Source organism: Bos mutus, chromosome 23 (genome assembly GCF_027580195.1).
Source record: "Bos mutus isolate GX-2022 chromosome 23, NWIPB_WYAK_1.1, whole genome shotgun sequence".
Lineage (NCBI taxonomy): Eukaryota > Metazoa > Chordata > Mammalia > Artiodactyla > Bovidae > Bos > Bos mutus.
In genome coordinates this window covers 11,892,102-11,907,780 of record NC_091639.1, presented here as the reverse complement: position 1 = coordinate 11,907,780, position 15,679 = coordinate 11,892,102, and the positions used below count along the sequence as shown (strand labels likewise).

Here is a 15,679-nt window from a genome sequence, read left to right as displayed (position 1 = left end):
TAGGGGATCTTCCCGACACAGGGAACAAACCCAAGTCTCCTGTATTGCAGGCGGATTCTTCACTGCTGAGCCACTGGGAAGGTCAGCAAATGATTAATTGGAAATGAGGCAGCATAGTGAGGACTGGAGAGACCCTTGGTGTCAGACAGATACAGATAGAGGTTAAAGTCCTGGATCTGTCTCTTGGTTATTTAGCCCTTTGAGTATGTTATTTAGCCCCATTCAGCTTCATTTCTTCATTTATTAAAAATAGGAAAAGGGAATATATGTATACAGATAGCTGATTCTCAGTGCTGCACCGCAGAAACTAACATAGCATTGTAAAGCAATTATACTCCAATTTAAAAAAAACAACAAAATAATAGGAAAGTGTCAGCCACCTAGGATGGTTGTCAGGCTTAAAGAGATAATTTGCAAGTTTAATACTGAAATATTAGCTATTAGTATTATTGCATGTGTACATCGACACCCAAAGATAACCAGTGTTGTTTAGTAGTTCTTTTTAGTTCTTAAAGAGGGGATGGTTTATAACTAGTGCTAAGCTAAGTGTTAGTTGCTCAGTCGTGTCCAACTCTTTGAGACCCCATGGACTGTAGCCCACCAGGCTTCTCTATCCTTGGAATTCTCCAGGATTCTGGAGTGGGTCGCTACTCCCTGATAACTACATAGTTACTTCATTAACTGATTTCATGAAATAGGCCTTTCTGAGTCTCTTTCAGGGTACTTAAAAAGTTGATTGCTGTTGGTTAAAACAAATCCTTCCTAAATTATTAAGGCCTAGGTTGGAAGAAAGTGTTTGCTGAAAGATTCTAAAGTGTACACTTCTCACAGATTCCTACCTGGGATAACCCAAATAACCAAATGTTTTCTTTATAGTCAATCCTGTCCAACTGACCCCTCATGGTTTATGCCATGGCTGTGGACCAGTAGACCTTGTTTAGGGTCACAGAATCCTAGGATAGGAAGGAAACAATGTTCTATGCTTTTCTTCTGGGAGGGATCTTCAGAACTTAGTCTCCTTAGTCAGCAGTTCCTGCTTTGAGAAGCTCCAAGACCTTTTTGGGTGGGTGAGAGAGGTCTGCAGGGTCAAAACTATTTTTATAATACTACTGGGTATCCAGTCTTGCTCTCTCACAGGTGTATAGAAGAGTTTTTCAGAGCTGCGTGATGTATGATGATGTTGTATAGTGAACACTGCTCGGAAGTCTGTGTAAGTCAGTGAGCTAATTTTATTTTCCAGTGACCAGTGTATGGGATTTCCCAGGTGGTGCTAGTGGTAAAGAATCTGCCTGCCAGTGCAGGAGACGCAAGAGACACAGGTTCGATCCCAGAGTCGGGAAGACCCCCTGGAGTAGGAAATGGCAACCAACTCCAGTGTTGTTGCCTGGGAAATTCCATGGACAGAGGAGCCTGGTGGGCTACAGTCCAGGGGGTTGCGAAGAGTCAGACACGACTGAGCAACCAAGCAGGCACGTGTGTACAACCAGTGTGTGATTTTATGAAACCACACATGGAAAAGGATCCATCCAAAGTGCAAGACAAACCAACGGATTTTAATAGAACCGAGTACAAGGAGTTCGTTGGTAAGTTTCAGATTCCACTTTGCTACCACCCTTTAAGAAACTAGCCCTTGTTGAGTTTTGGTGTAGCACTAAAGGAGAACTTCCACCAGGAGCTGAAAACAAAGGCTAGATTTTCTCCCTCTGTTTCAACCAAACAGCATATCACAGCAACTTGAATTCAGAGACACTTGTGAAAATTTAACTGTTTTCTGTGAACCCAGACACTAAAGAGATTTGTGGAATTGAACATCAGTCTCACTCTTCTCATTAACTTTTTGGTTTTGAAAAAATATGGTTATTTTGCTGTTTTATGTAAGATGCAGTTGGTACCTTGTTACTTAAGCTAAATGCATTAATACAGATTTTAACATTCAGTTTTCATTTCTAATATAAATATCATTAAAGGTAATCTATGTCATTAACAGTGCTTTGGGGTCCTCAGTATATTTTATGAGTATAAAGAGGACTTGAGACCAAAATCTTTGAGAACCCCTGGCCTCGTGTATTGTTTTCCAGGGGTGTATTCTTGTCACGCATGTATACTGGTTGCCTATTTGAAAAAAGTATTCTGTGGCCAATATATTTTGGACCAAGATGCATGCTTTGTCCCCTATTAGAGCTTTATCATACATTTTAATACATCAAAATCCCTCAAGTGTGTTTCCCCAATTTTTTGCAACCTTTTTGTCTCTTTTTTTTTAGGATAATGGAATGTCCCACAATGAACTCTTATCAGCTCATTAAACCATACTGACTAATTATCATATAGGTTGCCCTCTCCCCATTTTTCAAAAATAAAAAGCAGTTTTTCTCAGGTACTTTCCTTAAAATTCGTGCTTTATTTAGAGGAAGGCCCAAGGAAATTCACCACCTTATCTCCTTGCCTCTCTTTTTAAAAGGAAAACTACTCATACTTCCTTGTATTAAACTATTTTGCTTATCATCTTTGAAGCTGCTTGGAACTTCTGTTTCCAAACTCATATGTTTTGAAACTATTTTAAACACTTCTTTGTGTTAATTGGTTGCATCTGTTCCCTGTGTCCTATGACAAAGTAATCTCCCCACACAAATTGTCCAAACTGCAGATCAAGTCCCAGCAGCCTAGCAGTGGAGCTGTTACTACTGTTTGGTATTTTTAAATGGCAAAAGATACCTTTGGTGATGTGTCTCATGCCCCTTTATAAAACACAGGCACTTTTTGTGACAGATTTGTAAATGGCAGTGGGTTTTGTTGTATTTCTTTTTTATGACACTTTCTTTCCAGCTCTTTGGCTCCCATTGGTGGTGGGCACAACCTTAAGAATTTTAACAAAAGAAAAGCATTCTACAGTGTGGATGGGGGGACAGGCTGCTGGCTGCAACTACATGGGTGTTTTCCTCCTGGAAAATAGGAGTGATGGATTAGCCAGCAGCAGCCCTTTTCAACGACAGGGACATTCTAAATTTGTGTTGAGGCAAACGTTCAGAGGTCACTTCTTTCTTTTTCTGTATTTCACATGTCTGTGTCAGGGAAAGAATGGGAACGTCTTAATGTGTTACAATAATTAAGGGGACAACAGCCTTTGGATTTTGTACAGTTCAAGAGCTATCATTTTTAATATTCTGGTCTTGCCAGTTTCTACTTAAAAACTTAATATTGTTGGCATACTTTCCCTTATTATTTAAGAAATTCAAGCAGAATTTACTGTGACTATCTTATTCAGTATCTTATTCTTTTCTTACCACTTTAGTAGTTTGAGAGAGAACTTTTTACATGTTCAAAGGGACCACATTCAGTCAATATTTTAGAGTGTTAGGAAACTCTAACACTCTGGAAATTCTTTGATAGTTAAATCAGCTAGTTAACCAGATTGAAATTAACCAGACTAAGGTTACTGTTCAGACAGCAAGAGGCTGCTTTTATCTCTTCTTTGACAGGTGAGTGTAGATTGTAGTACAGGTGGGCTTCCCTGGTGGCTCAGATGGTAAAGAGTCTGCAAAGTGGGAGACCTGGGTTTGACCCCCGGGTTGGGAAGATCCCCTGGAGGAGGGCATGGCAACCCACTCCAGTATTCTTGCCTAGAGAATCCCCACGGACAGAGGAGCCTGTGGGTGGGCTACAGCCCATGGGGTTGCAAAGAGTCAGACATGACTGAGCGACTAAGCATGACGTAGTTGGGATAGCAAAGACTGGAGAATTGTAAGGCTATGTGGCAGCTTAAGAAATCTGATGAAAATGCATATGGACCATTGCTTGTATGAACTATGTGATGTTAGCACTTTTTGCAGTAGGTCAAATTTCAGGTTTGTACATTCATTGCAGGAGAATAGGTTATTCTAGAGGAGTCTTGATATGTGGTCATTAAGAGCTGAAGCTCTGGAGTCAGATGACCTGGGCTTGATTCTTGCCCAGTCACATATGTGTGATGTTGGGCAAGTGATATAGCTTCTCTGTGACTCAGTGTCTCCAACTGTAATAAGTCAGGTAAAATTTCTAGACAGTGCCCGGTGCATCATAACTGTATTAGTTATCTATTTCTCTGTAACAAATTACCCTAAAGCTTGGTGGCTTAAAGTAGCAAAAACTTACTATCTCACAGTTCCATGAGTAAGAATCAGGGCACACCTTAGATGGGTATCTCTGGCTCAAGGCCCCTCCTAAGATTACAGTCAAGCCATTAGCCCAGGCTAATGTGAAGGATCAGCTACAGTCTCATCTGAAGGGTGGAGGCAGGCTGTGTGTGCCTGGGATCTGCCAGCAGGCCATGTGGGCCCCTGCACAGGATGGCTTCAACAGTCTGGCAGTTGGCTTCCCCCAGATTAAGTCATCCAGGAGAGAATGCAAGAGGGTACCCAAGATGAAAGCTACAGTCTTGTAGCCTCACCTTGGAAATGACATTCCATTACCTCTGCCCCACTCTGTTTGCTGGAGTCGCTCAATACAGTCTGCACTCTGGGGAGAGGATTATAATAAGGACATGAATACCAAGGTAGGATAGCTGGGCACCATCTTCTTGGACGCTGCCCGTAACAGTAACTCATGCTTTCACATGTATCTTCTATCCTATCTACATGTCAGTGAATTCCAAACACCCACATCCAGGTGTCTACCTGATAGCTCACTAGGAGTCTAACAAGCATCTTAAGCTTAACACGGAAAAGTGGCCCTTCCTGACACCTGCCTTTTCCAGTTTTTTCTATCTTGGTGAATGGCAACTCTATTCTTAGAGATGATTGGGTCAAAAATTTGGAAAGATCCTTTACTCTTTTCTTTCTCTTCTACCACTTGTCACCTTGACCTTCGCCGTGTGTTCAGAATCTTGCCAGTTCTCACAGCCTCCTCCTCCAGTGTCATCACCTCAGTCCACGTATCGAGCGTCTCACCTGAATTTTTGCAGTTGCCTAAGTGGACTCTGTGTTTTCTGCCTTGCCTCCTTAGAATCTGTTCTTCAGACAACAGATATAAAGATCCCTTAAAACATAAGGCAGATCATTATCCTGCTCATTTCAAAATCCTCTACTGTCTTTGTATTTTAAGGTAAAAAGCCAAAGTCTTTCCAGTGGCCTCCGAGGCCTTTTGTGATTGTAACATTATTCTTTTTGTGTGTTACTGCATAAAATGTTGTCAGTATGCATAATAAATACTATGTTAATCTATGTCTGGGTGAACACATCTTAATATGTTTAAGTTACCTAGAATTTATTTTTTACCCTTATTTCTCTTTTTTTTAATTATTTATTTTAATTGGAGGATAATTGCTTTACGACATTGTGATGATTTTTGCATACATGAACATGAATCTGCCACAGATATACACGTGTCCCCCCATCCTGAATCCCCCTCCCATTTCCCTTCCCACGCCATCTCTCAGGTTGTCTCAGAGCCCTGGCTTTGAGTGTCCTGCCTCATACATCAAACTTGCATGGGTCATCTATTTTATATACAGTAATATACATGTCTCAATGCTATTCTCTCAAACTGTCCCACCCTCGCCTTCTCCCACTGAGTCCAAACGTCTGTTCTTTACATCTGTGTCTCTTTTGCTGCCCTGCATGTAGGATTGTTGTTACCATCTTTCTATTTTGTGAATGGTGTAAGGGAGTGATCTGACTCTTCTCAAATGGAAAGCTAATCTCCCCAGAGCTATTGATAGACAAGAACACTCGTTCCCCACCAAGGGATTATTCCACCATGAACCCATTACTCACCTTCTATGCAATCTGTGTCTAATTGTTGGAATTTAGGATTAAAATGAATCTTAATGGATCATATAAGATAAAATTGTGTTTGTGGAAATTTAATTTGATATGGTATACTCAATTGCATATGAAAACAACTTGAATTATCACTAGGAATTCATTATGGAGAGCCCTTACTTAGGTCCCTTTATTTGATAGATAAGGAACTAATTCTGCATAGGAGATTATGACTTAAATTTAAAAATAGACTAAGCTGCAAAACTCAGACAAAAAAAAAAAAAAAAACCTCATGGCTTTTAGACCACTGCTTTTGAGTTATGTTGATATGCTATATTTTGTTGCTGCTGCTTATAACTGTTCAGAAAATTATCACAAAACACTTATCAAATTTTAAAACCCTGTAAGGATATCATCTAGAGGGCAATCCCTGTTTCTGTAGCTAACTTTCAGTGCTCAGGCAAATCAATGAATGCTCTAGGCCTCTGGTGTTCTTTTCGTCTTTCTGGACTTTTGGTCTTATCTCTATTTATAACTTCAACCGGCAAGCAAGAATGGGCAGGCAAAGGAGATTAAACTCAAGCCAGTTTGTTTTGTGGGTGATTAGCAGCACAGTATTCCTGCTTGGAGAATCCCAGGGACGGAGGTGTCTGGTGGGCTGGTGTCTATGGGGTCGCACAGAGTTGGACACAACTGAAGCGACTTAGCAGCAGCAGCAGCACTGCTGAAAAGTTTTGCTGAAGGAGGAAAGTATATTACAATTCTTGCTTAAAAGGAGGTGTGTAGAATTTTCAGTGGTTTTCTTTTGATATAAATGGTTTCATGCTTGTTACACTATGTGTAATTGAGGGTCAGCTATAAAACACAAAATGAATCACTTCCAAGTTCTTCACATCTACAGAGATAAGAATGGAAAATCTTGTCACTCAGATGAGTCCTTTTTTCTTTTTTCTCCTCTGCAAATAGTCTAAACCTTACTCCTCTGAACACCTGGTTTTTGAAGCCAGAGATAGGGCCCTGAGCTAATAATGGAGACGTTATCTCCTCTCCCAGATCACTTGGCTCTGCTTGGTGACAAGAATACAATCCAGAAATGAATTTCTTTACACAGAAATAAAACAGAAAAAGAGAAAGAATATTATGAGAAAGTGTTGTGCTTCTGGTAAACTTTTCAAATCAACACATTACATTGTACTCAGTGACATTATTATGCCCATTAAGAGTCAGAGGGCATGAGTGATTAAACCCAGAGTCTAGTCAAGGCAGAGATAAACTTGCTGTGTGACTTTAAGAGGCTCTTCACCTTCTCTGGGCCAGCAGCTTTATTTGCAGAAGAATCTTGAACTAGATGACAAAGACACTTCTAGTTCTAAAATACCAGTACATAAAGCTGGTAACAAGAGAATTGCAGCAGTTTATTTTTAGTAAAAGAAGATTGATACCAGCCAGTAACTCTCAGTGGGCTTGCTTAAATCCTCCTGTCTTCCAAATTCTGTTTTTACCAAATCGGTAAACTGAAGACAGTTTGTCATGCTTTGAACTTCCTGGCTCGTGTTGATTTGTATCAATATGTTACTGTTACACATTTGAGTGGGAGCTGAGTTACATTTCATGAAAACTGCTCAGAAAACTAATAAAATTGTTACAACCTCACTTTCAGTGGGAATTGATAGCATCAAGAAAAATAAAAGAGCCTTGGCCATTTTCAGGCATTTGCTCTTCCAGCTAGACTGAAAATCTAATGGCCTTACACTCAACTCGCTTGTTTAAACATTAACCAAAGTGGCTTTCTCCTCCTCCTCAAAATGTTGAAGTGCCAACATGAATTGAACCAGCAGTCCACACCCCCCACCCAAGTCCTCTTAAAAAAACATTGAGTATTCTATAAAGTAATAGCTTCAGAAGGCTTTCAAGGAATTGATTATTCACACAGCAGCCTAGGGAGGTGCAGAAAGTATATGCTGTCTCTTACAACTGGGTCAGTGCATGGTGAGCTCCTTGATTCAGGACCTTTGGAGATTCATAGAGGGTTTCCAGTTACAAGTGGGGTGCAGTCACCATAGTTAGAGAACGGGGTGACAGCCTTCCAATGGGCTTTCAGAATAGATGCGGAAGAGCTCAGAAAAGGCTCAGAAAGGGTGCAGACATCTTTTGAGGATCGTTTCCAGGCTCTCAAATGGCCATTGTCAAAGAACAAACAATGGCGGGGGGTAGGGGGCGGTGTGGTGGTTTGACTAAGCATCCGAAGAAGCCCGAACAGCACCCTGTGAGCAGTGAGCCTTGGAAGCTCACAGCCCAGTGGAGAACTTTTCAGAGCGACTTGTCACACACAGTTCTAATGTGTGGGCTTTATCAGCTGCTCTGAGTGGGGGTTAAGAGGCATGCATATTTTACCCATTCATTACATATTCAGTGTGTGAAGTAAATGCCGCTTTCCAGCTTGGGTGGAGAAGGTTATTTATCAAGATAGACCAAGTCAGAACGAAAGCCCATCAATTACCTGTTTGGAGCGCAAAATGGAAAATGTCCTCTCTCTCACACTTTGCCATTTCTGTTCAATCCTAGTAATCCTTCGTTGAAAACTACTAATATTAGCTCCTTCAATTTGAGTCTTTCATGGGCAGAATCAGATGAATTTTAATTCAAAACATAACTTTCTCCACTTTCTGCCCTCGAGAACTGCACGTCAGCATCTCTGTTTCAACATCATGAATTCTTCTTTAATTTCTTATTTCAGTTAGTAAACTTGAAATCTTGCAAGCGCAGTATCAGCGGTAAGTGTCCTGAGATGCAGCACCTATCTAGTAGGGGTTTTGTTGTCTTTTTTTGTACTCCCCTCCCCTCCCCATCACCGGCATTTCAAAGTACCATATGGAGATCAGTTGTGTGATAGATTCGTTCTGGTAATTAACATGCTTGTTTGAGGTTATAAAATATACATCTGAGAAAGGCCAGGGATTTCCCCCTGAATATCAACGAACTGCTTGAAGTGGCATTTATTTTTCATTCTGACTTGGTGTTGTGTTTTGTTTTACTGCAGCAGTCTGGAGCAAAATGAAAGAGCTTATGTCGAGGCCTCCCAAGCAGTGCTGCTACAGACCATGAACAAGAGAGGAGGAGGAGACCTCAGCCTGCACGAACGATCCTGAAACACAAATGGTCTTGGGTAAGTCATCTGAAGGGCTTGGCATCCATCAGCTGTAAATTTCATCCATCATCGTTGGTTTGGTGTCCCAGGACATCTTATTCAACCCAAGCAACAGGATGTTGAGGAAATGTTGATCAAGTGCTGGAGAGCTGAAAGAACAATGAAAGTGACTTAGCGTGTTCATTTCTGAAATTTGCAGAAGAGTAGGATTTGAGCGGAATGCATTGGTGGTTAGGAAAGACTAGAAAGAACCGAACTAAACACATAGGCAACAAACTTCATCTTCCGTGTATTGCATTTCAGTGGAGAGAATATTGGGTTAATCACATGAGAGACAGTAGATTCAGTCTAGGGGCACATTTGTTATCCTTTAAGTGAAGTATTGGGATGAGCAAGGTGAGAGACACTGCGAGTTTCCAGAGCCTATTCAACAGGATCTATTGTGAACCTTTTTAAAAAATATTTATTCATTTATTTATTTGGCTGCATCGGTCTTAGTTGTGGCATGTGGGGTCCTTGTTGTGTCGTGCAGTGTCTTGCGTTGGCTCAGTAGTTGTAGCACAAGGACTTAGTTGCTCTAGCGGCATGTGGGATCTTAGTCCTCTGACCAGGGATCAAGTCTGCATCCCCTGCATGGAAAGTGGATTCTTAACCACTGAGCAACCAGGGAAGTCCCTATTGTGAACCTTTTAACTAACCATGGTGTCCTGGAACAACAGTCTTGGTTTGAGAGGGGAGAGGGGTGGAATGCAAATGTGCCAAGCTATAAATAAATAATAAATTCCAAACTCAACACCAAAATAATGTGGACTTCCAAGGAAGTTTTATCAGCCTGCTTCAGTGTATTTCTTGGAAACAAAGGCCTCAGATGGAAGCCCAGTTCTGCTCACATATCTTGACCTTGGACAACTTATCCACCCTCTTGGAATGAGTCACCTGTAAAAACACCACCGTCTTGAGGATGTCCAGGGTGGCTTGCAAATGTGAAATTCCACAGTTCATTCTAATGAAGTTAATGAAATAATTATACCTTTTGATTCTTGCTTCTCTGAATTTATGGTGTGCCCTTGGCAAGTCATCATTGGCAGGGGGCTCACTGGACTAACCGCTGTGAAGAAAAGGGTGCAGGCACCTGGGGTTGCTCCTTCCTTCTGTTTGGTGACACAGCCCTTTGGACAAGCAGGCTTTGCAGTTCCGGCTCGTGATTTATTCCCTTGCAGCATTAAAGAAAACATGGCGTAGTGCTCTATGAATATAACATTAGAATAAACGAGATAGGTTGCTTTTGAATTCTTATCCTCTATTTTTCTCTTGGGGATCTAACTTCTTCTTTCTCTGTGCCCGCTGTCGCTGTGTCATGGGTTTTCTGCCAGCCCTTTAACCCCTCAGAGCCCCAAACTTTGTTTCACGTTGAATGGAATTTATGATTTCTCTTTCTTACTCAGTATCCCTTATTCTGAAGCAGAGCTGTGAATGACATGTTAAATGATGTTCACATGTCACTCTTGTTAGCAGCTGGCTCGCTGTCAGCCTCAGAGTGGTGCATTATTTGGGTTTCATAACAGCATTTTTTTTTCCTCTTACAAATGTTAAATTATGAAGTGCAGGAAACCACACGAATGTGGCAGAATGAAAAAATGCAAACACAGTGTTATCTGGAGATGCCAGTTTTATGATTTTCCTGGTGACCATCTCCTCCCTGCAGTCGAGGTACAAAGCCTCTCTACCTGTTCAGTGGTGGCCTTGTAGCCCCGTCTCCATCTTCTGTTATGCCTTGTTCTGAACAGAGAGATTGGTTTAAGATGATTGCATGGGGCTGTCTCTTTCTATCGAAGTCCTTCCTGACCGCCAAGCCTGGCTCACACTCACAAAGTCTGCCCTGAATCCTCAGGACCTAATGACTGGCTTCTCCTTATGAACTCCTGTACCAATGACAGCCTGCATCTTAAAAAAAAAAAAATTAAAAAAATCCTTGGCTGTGCACCACTTTGTGCATTGTAGACTTGAGGACAGGAATCAGGTCATAGCCCTGTGGTTCTCAAAGGTGGTCCAAGCCCAGCACCCTCTCCAGCAGAATCGCTGGGACGTGTGTATTAAAGCTGCAGATTTAGCAACACTGGGCTCGATGAGTCACAATTTCTGAGGGTGCTAAGCCCAGGAAACTCCTCACAGAGAGCTCTTCCGCACTGAGGTGTGCGAGTAACTCTCTGAGGCTACTTCTTCATCCTCTTCTTGGTCTCCTTGCCCACAGCAGAGGGTCCAGATCTGAGCACAATTTAATGTGCCCAGGAAATACTTCCTTGTTGATCTGAGCAGTGTCAAACCATGAGGGTTACAATCGCTCTTCTATCTCCCGACCTTATCAGGATGTGGAGTCAGCGTATTCTCTGAACCCCTGAGAAACCCCTTTTTGTATCTAAATGTGTGAAATGTTCCCCTAGGTCAGCGGCTCCTTTAGAAACCTTCTGGTTATGTCTCTTGCTGTGTTACCATTGACTCTTGACTGTTCCCTGGTAATGGCAGGAGCCCTAAGCCCACGTCTAGCAGAGCAGAAACATTAGCTGTGGGCACAGGACTCGATGGAGCCCACGGGGGGAAGGATGGGAGGATGGCGCGGTGCTGTGGTGATTTGGATGCTGTATCCTTGGCTCCCAGGGCCTCCTCGGCTGCCTGTGGCCGTTTGTTTAATGCTGTTACTTTCAGCTGTTAGCCTCGCAGGTTGTCCATTTGGGTGGCAGGAGAGTGGTCCCATTGCTGGAAGGGAAAAAGCTGAGCTGCAGTGGACATGCGTCAAAGCCCCCGCAGTGGTGGTGGCAGATTCAGGATCTGACTCTCACGTTGACAGATGGCCATGGTGATGCTTGGCCCTCTCCTTCCCTCTTCCACATCCAGCCCGGCCTTGGATGATCCAGAAGAGATGTGGTGTTTGCTTCTGGTGCGTCTCCCGAAGGGCTTTGCTGGAGGATCCACAACCGGCAGAACACCTGACAGCTAGTTCAAGCCAAAAACTAAACCGAAGGACTCGCAGAAGCCTGGCTGGCCGAGGAGGGAACAAGTAGGGGAATCAGGAAATTTATTAGCTGCCAGGATAACCACTGCCCCAGGCACCAGACGCTTTCTGCAGCCTTTCTTTTGACTCTTGCTTTGTCTCTGTTTTTTTTCTTAGCACAGTTGCGCCAAAGCTGAATTAAGCTTGTGTTAAGAGCACATTTGAGCCTGGTGACAGGAAAGCATCTTCTTCCTGGTCTCCACCTAACCTCATCTGCTGGGGGTTTGGTAAGCAGAGAGTGGACCAGAGTAGATGGGGCTTTTTATCAGATTCTCAGCTAAGGGAAGGAAAGAAACGCATGGGTTTCCAAAGCGATGTTAAGGGCAAAAGAGGCTTTTTAATATGTGCTTCGTGGAGAACTGACTCGATTTTCCTCTGTGTGACTTCTTCCAGATATAAGTTACTGATATAAGCATCTTCGAGCCTTTGTTAAAGGCTTTAAGCGATAACCGGGGAGAAAATTAAAGAAATGATAAAGTGTGTGATTTTCACGAAATACCAGGTGCTGGCATTGCTGTTTGGGAGGTCTTTAGCGGTGCCTGGAATATTTCCTTTTAAGTAGCTGTCCACAGTTTGAAAAGAGAAAAAACTGCTTTTAAAGGAGATCTGTCTAGTTAGAAACTATGTCACTTGTGCTGTTTAGCACAGGCAGCCTTGAGAATTGCAGGGGTTCTGAATGGCCACCTAGGCCCTGCTTCTGGAAGGCCGATGGAAGAAAAGAGCAAGCTCAGCAGCCTCCTTGAAGACCATGGTCGGAGAGCTCTCCGAATACATTCTAGTTCAGAGGAGTTAGTTACCTTCCGCGTCCCTGAGACGCTGGGCGGTAAAGCAGCACCAAGCATGCCTTCGGTGAGATGTGTTACAGCTCGCTCTTCTCCTGATACCATCACGGGCTAATAATTACATCAGCCCTTCAGAGCGGCTGTGTGGTTTGGTCTAACTGTGAGTGAAACCACACCAGTTCAGGAAACGCAGTGAATTGTCTTGTAATAGGCGTCATCAAAGCCCACATTGATTGCCGTGAAAGGTACCCTTCCTTGGTGACAGTTTGAGAGCTTTGAAGGGAGGTCTTTGCTCTGCCTCAAAGAAGTTAGAATTAACAGCCGCGTTTGCACACTGTTGGAGTGAAAACTGAAACTCACCCATGTTGGTTCCTGCACACGCGCGCCCTGAAGGCTTCACTGCTTCGTGGCATCATTATCAGCTCCGCTCAAATGACTAACACTGTTCCCCTTTCTCCTCAGAGTTTAAGGTCACTAGCTTCTGACTTCCTCCCAGATGGCTCTGATTTGAATATTCCAAAGGTGTCTTCACCTTGAGGCTAAACGTGTACCTTCAGTCTCCTGTCTCCCTTTATGGGTTCCTTGTTTAGAGAAATAAGGTCACCAGCCAGCTAGTCACCGAGGCTGGTCACCTCCTCCTCTTCCTGTATGTCATCTCTTGACCACATGTAGTTTTTGCCTCTTAAATAGATTTCAGACTATCCACTCTTCTCCTTTCCTCACCCAAGTTCTCTTTCAGGCTGTTAGCATCACTTGCCTGGACTAGGGCAGCTACTTCCAAAGAGTAGTCTGCCTTTTTTTTTTTTTAAGGTTTATTTTACTTTTTAGCTGTGCTGGGTCTTTGTTGCTGTGCATGGACTTTCTCCAGTTGCTGTGAGCAGGGGCTACTCTCTGGTTGCCATGCATGGACTTATTGCAGTGGCTTTTCTTGTGCTGCAGCACAGGCTCTAGGCACTCAGGCTTCGGTAGTTGCAGCGTGTGGACTCAGTAGTTGGGGTGGGTGGGCCTAGTCGCTCCATAGCATGTGGGATCTTCCCAGACCAGGGATTAAACCAATGTCCCTTGCATGGCAAGGCGGATTCTTAACCACTGGACCACCAGGAGAGCCCCCAAAGAGTATTCTTGCCTCCAGTCTTTCCTTTCTCTATCCCATTCATCCTACTATTTTGAAAATTACCTTCTTAAAGAAAAGGATCTGATTGAATTATTCCTGAAAACCCTTGACAGTGTGTGGAAGTACAGAAGACTGTTTCTAATACAATGTTAAGTGTAAAATTCATAATTCAAAATTGCATACACGTATTGGTCACAAAGTCATGATGGGAATGGGTGCCTGTCAGCAAAGAGTAGACGTGAATAAAGCAAACAGGAAAGATGTTTGCAGCGTGAGAGTGATCGGTACTTCTTTTTTTTAAAATATTTCTCTTGGTATTTTTCATAGTAATGAATGAATAGGATGAAATGCAAGGAAAAATTTAAAGCGTTTTCATTAGCTTTTTTCTTCCCTATGAGATAAAGTGAATTTCGTCGCATGATATTTGAGACCCCCTAGGAACTCGTTATCAGCTTAGTGTTTAAACCTCATCTGCCACCCCTCGCATCTCTCCACACACTTCCTTCTACTCTGAACATACTGTGTATTTTAATAATCATGCCTTTCTTCACGTTGATTCTTCGGTGTGAGATTCTGTTTCTGTACCCAGTGGACTCCTCTTTCATTGAGGCCAAATAGAAATGTCCCCTTTTCCTGCTCTATGTACTGCAATTCTTTGTTTACAAAGTTATCTCTGTGGGTGGCTCATGACGGCAGAGATTGGTTTATTTTAAACCTTGTATTCCAAGTATTAAGCCCATTCCGCCACATAATTTAGCTCAGTACATATTTATGGAAGGTGAGAAGAAAGGAAAGAATTCATTTATGAATATACAAGTAATCCTTCAGGGGAGATGTAACATTTTTCAGATAAGCTCAGTGCTAATTACCTTGTTATAGAAATGATATAAAGGAAATGTTTTGGTTAAATAGTTTTTACAAAAGTTGTTGGATTCAGCATCAGACCATTTTCAGTAAAGAAATAGGGTGGATCTTTGGTATTTGAAAATTCTAACATCAGGGAGGATCCTGTCAGCTTCTCAGTAGCCATATCAGTGAAGTTACTAGAAATTGCTTTAAAAAAAAAAAAAACTGTATTATGTCATGAAAAATTATATCAGCCAAATCATAAATCCAAAGAAATAACACATCCAGTGCTGGCAACGTAGTATGAATAGGTGGTATTTTTTCCTAAGGGAATTTAAAAAGTCAAGAGTGGATAGCAGGAAAGCATTGATGTAACGTTTTCGATTCTGAAAGGCTATTCTGCTCTGGAAATATACTTGTTACTATTTTTTCATTTCTAAGAATTCTATTTGGTTAAAATATCAAAGGAGAAAAAAATATCTTGGCTTAAATAGAATGAAAAGTCATCTTCAAAATTAATTTGGCATCCTCAAAATTTCCTTTTCAAATGGGGGAGTAGGGTGGTTTTTTTAGTGTCACGTGTTAAAAATGCCACTAAAAACATCATCATTGGCACTTGTTTGCAAGGAATTCAGAATGGGATTTGTTGGAGATGAATGTGTGAGGCATGTTACACATTTTTTAAAGAATATTTTGTCATCGGGGTAAGAATGTTTAATACTGTATATTATTTTATAACATATCATTTTTCCTATTAATGTTTTAGTTAGAGTCAGTAAGCTGGGAATAGAGAATTTCAATTTGAGGTTTGCCAGGTTTTTTTTTAAAAAAGGAACCAAAATATTTTTATTAATATTGAATAAGTGATATAGCTGTCTACATAAAAGTCCAAGAGGATCTAGAGACAAACTATTAGAATTAACGAGTTCTTCAGCAAGACTGAGGTTTGCCAGTTTTTTTTTTTCCTTTGCATGCTATTCTTACCCAGATTTCAGTTTTCTT

The 15,679-nt window shown here is 41.9% G+C and overlaps 1 protein-coding gene across 1 annotated transcript in view; it reads left to right on the top strand.

The window, feature by feature from the left end:
- Positions 1–15,679, top strand: part of ATXN1 (ataxin 1) — a 413,977-nt gene that overhangs the window by 100,425 nt on the left and 297,873 nt on the right. The window contains 1 exon segment of the mRNA XM_070360780.1: positions 8,779–8,904. The gene's annotated coding sequence lies outside the window, so the exon portion shown is untranslated.